We start from the raw sequence: 4448 nt of genomic DNA on the forward strand, positions 1-4448 counted from the left end.
TTGGACTTCAGGATATGGGGAGGGGGAAGGGTAAGCTGTGACAAAGCGAGAGAGAGGCATGGACATATATACACTACCAAACGTAAGGTAGATAGCTAGTGGGAAGCAGCCGCATGGCACAGGGAGATCAGCTCAGTGCTTTGTGATCACCTGGAGGGGTGGGATAGCAAGGTTGGGAGGGAGGGAGATGCAAGAGGGAAGTGATATGGGAACACATTTTGTTGTAAATGTTGTTGTAACTGATTCATTTTGTTGTAAAGCAGAAACTAACACACAATTGTAAAGCAATTATACTCCAATAAAGATGTGAAAAAAATAATAGAAGTAAATGTAGGATAGTTAGAATAACAAGAGTGTTTGTGTAATAGAATTCTTATTTCTAAAATATGTGTTGTGAAGGGCTAGACATTATAAATTCTGTACAGGACAAAATGAGACAATGCAACAAAACATTTGACCATTGATATTTGTAAGTGGGAAAAACCATAGCTAGAAACAGAGGCAATAAGAGACATTTAGAATATGTAGCCTTGTGAAAAGGGAAAATAAACAGTGACTAGAAAGCTGAAACTTCTAGAACGTCGAAGAAATAAATGTCAGAAGAAAAATTAGTGCAGAGTAGATGTAATAGAGGTATAGCAGAGTTCCTTCATATTGTATATGTTGATGAACTTCCCCAAGTAGACTTGCCCTTGTGTGGGACACTTAGAATCGTAGACAGTGAGAGCTGGAGGGGACACTTGAGGTCATACAGTCCCTCCGTCTCAGATGAACAGTATGTGGTTGTGGTTATAAATGCCTGCCTGTGACTTCCAAACTTTTCCATACTGTGTGAAGCAACGTGTTTCTGGTTCTTACCTGTGGTTGAAGATCCCACTAGCTTTTTTTACTTTATTTTCAATATTTCTTATGTCTTTCTAAGGGAAAAGCCATCTTTGCTGTGATTGCTATATCTAAGTACTCTATGGAATATTTACGATTAAGATAGTGATTGTTTTATTAGAATACATTTAAGAAAGCTTGGGAAATGGTTTCAAAGCAAATCACTTTGTGATTGGTCCACTTCCTAGCACTGCATTATTTATCCTGTATCTTGAAAAACTGAAGTATTACACATAACTGAATTTTCTCAAGAATCAAACTTTCTTTCTTTAATTATCACATCTTTTAATTTTAACCATCTTGAACAGTGTCTTTGAATGTAGTGAACTTCTCAGCTTTGTTGAACAGAACATATAGAACATGGTTTCAACTTTTTTCAGAATGCTTTTATGATTATCTTTTAAAAATTTCTTTGCTAACGCCACTTAAAGATTGTAGAATATTCAATTACACGGAAATTTATAATTTACCTAATATTTTTCCACTGTTTGATGATAAGCCTATTTCAACATTTTTTCTTTTTATGAATGCTATATGATTAGCACCTTTACACAGGCTATTATAAAGCACATAAATTATTCGGTATTATATAAAGTCTAGTGCCTTCAGGACCACCAAAGAATATTGGGTTTCTTGGCATTAGACTAAAATGTACAGTGAGTTATGCTTTTGATTCTCATCATCTTTTGTTTTAATTCTTTCTTGTCTCCCTTGATGTCGGATTGTTCGTTGCTCCAAGTATGCCTGCTTCATTCAGCTTTTATCCCCTCAACCTATTTTTTCATGCTTCTAATCAGCTATAAAATGGGAAACCAGGTAACCAAATGTGGTATCCTTATATATGAAGAAAAGTATGTACAGAGTATGTACCATATGGGAGAAAAGTACCTAAGTTTTATTAAATAGAGGTATTCACCCAGATCAAATAATTTTTTTGAACTAAACCTCAGGTTTCTTGGATGAAGTTGTTACTCTACTAAATTAAAAAAAATACCTCTAACTATAATAAGAGAGGGTTTCAGTTGAAGCATATCCCAGGTAACAAAAAGTCTGTTGGGATTTGTGAGGGAAAACACTGGCCTGGCCAAAAAATTCGTTCTGATTTTTCAGTAAGATGTTACGAAAAACCCAAACGAACTTTTTGGCCAACACGATACCTTATTTTTATGACTGGGTGAAGTGGTATGAGTTCAAGAAGGTTTAGTAAAAAGGGAAGTATTAGAATTTATGGATTTGAGGAAATGGAATGATCTGCTTGGTTGCACTCGGGCAGAGCTCACTCCCTAGGCATATTAACTGCCACCAGATTTAACGTGTTGTCGAATAGTCATTTCATCTAGGGTTCCATGATATTTGTTCCATGACACAGAGCCCCCTACCTGATCTATCTGGAATGTAATATATTATCAGCCATGGCTGCTAATGCTAACTGCTGAATGTCAAAGCTAATGAGCTAATTTCCATCTCCTAGGTGATTACCCCAGCAGTTCACAAGGGAAAGTACAAACGTACAAAGCATTTAACGTGACTTGGAACTTGCTTGCAAAAGCCCTAGGGTGGTATTTTTGAAGTAGATTTGGCTTAAAACAGGGCACAGAATTGCCAAACGTAAATTTGAAGATAGGATGCCACGGGGTTCTCAAATGGCTAATGGTACACAGAAAGCTTTTCCAGGAGAAACAAGAAATCGCCTTTCAGAGGAGGGGTGGAAGGCAAGCTGGATGCCAGAGGGTTTATATGAAGACTGTCTCCTGTCTTCAATAGGCCCTGTGTTTGCCAACCACTGTCTTTACCAGTAGATGACCCTAAGTTCATTTGGGCAGGAATATAAGTTACATGATGACATCATTGAGTGGAAATGATATGAGAACTGTTACATAATGTGAGAAGACAGACTTGGGAATGTTTGACTACATGTCCAACACACGCACACACACACACACTCACACACACCAAACCAGGAGATCTGAGTTTTAGTCCTGACTATAGCAATTATTGGTTCTTTGCTTTTAAGTCATTTAACTTTTCTGCTTCTCATCTATGATGTAAATTGAAATGGATTATCTCTAACAGTTAATTCACAATTAATTAGAAGCTGCATATTGGCTAGTGTGTAGGTGAAGTCTCTATAGCAAACAGATTTTATTGGACTTGCTTTAAAATTTATGGAAAATCTTTGACTTCTCCGGACTATTACTTGACAAAATTTCATAGTAGACGACTCACTAGGGTGATAGATTGCCAGTCCAACAAAATCCAGTAATCAAATATTCACTATTGACCTTAGACACTTCCTTTTCTTTTTTTGCTCTTGTATAAAATAATTATATGCACAGATTCACTTATCTTAGTACCTACACATTTAAATTCCATATTGATGTTAAGGTCGGTTTACATTTACATTATTTTGAATTCTACCATTCATGTTACTTTAAAAATATTTGCTTTTATACTTAAAGGAAATTCCTTTGAGCCAATGATTCACATTCATTAATTTAGGGAAAAATGCAACCGAGTGGTAACAACAACAAAAAGAAAACTTACCCAAGAGTAAAACACAAGGATAGGAACCTCAGCTGAGATAAACTGCATCCTGTTAACTAAATCTAATCTGAGGCAAAATGATCTTGCAGTGCATACTCAACCTTGGAAAAGTTGGATAATTAAGAAATTAATGGGATGTTTGCAGAAATCATAACTGAATTTACATTACAAATTTGTAAAACATATTTGAGCAAAATTGTTTCATTGTCTTTTCCTCTGAAAACTTCCTTCCATCTATCCCAGGTATCTTAATAGACACTAGTGTTCACACGATACGATGAGACAAACAGGAAATTGCACTGAAGGTACTGCTAAAGCTCATGTGGTCAAGTCCCTCCCATGTAAACCAGAGCTTCCCAAACCTGGCTGCATGGAAGAACCCTGGGGGAGCTTTCAGCTCCTGGGGGAGCATAACCAGTGGACAAGGGACATTGGCCCAGAGACCATAGGAGCCAAAAGACTCCTTCAGCCCATTGTCAGAACATCACATGAGCCACCCACCTTCAGGAGAGGAATGTCAAGAAACTAGGCACCACAGCTAAAGAGGCTGAGCAATCCAGATGATGCTATTTAAACCAAAGCTTTGATAGGGATTTGACCTTGAATGGAATAAACTGAAAAGAGAACATTTCAACCAGGAGAGATCAAAATGCAGATTGGCTGTTCTGATTTGGGCACATAAACACCATGTAGCAGTAAGGGATATAGAACTATTAATAAAGAAATAGTTAATTCATTTTCTCTGAAGTTTTACATTCAGTGTGAGTAAATTGTGACCCTGCAACAGTGTAATAAGCATTGTTGGAATAAAAATTCTGTAAATAATAATTCTGTAAATATTACAGAAGAAAAATTTTGCAAATGAGTCACAGAGAGGTAACACACTGAGATTTGATACAATTGCTTGCATTAATCAGGAATGCTTTTGGCTGCAAATAACAGAAAACATACTAACAATGAATTAAACTAGTGATTTCCAACTTTCCTTGCAGCAGAATCACCTGGAGGGCTTGTTAAACACA

This window comes from Delphinapterus leucas, chromosome 4 (genome assembly GCF_059928025.1).
Source record: "Delphinapterus leucas isolate spDelLeu-1000000601 "Yukka" chromosome 4, BTC_Dleu_Yukka2, whole genome shotgun sequence".
NCBI lineage: Eukaryota > Metazoa > Chordata > Mammalia > Artiodactyla > Monodontidae > Delphinapterus > Delphinapterus leucas.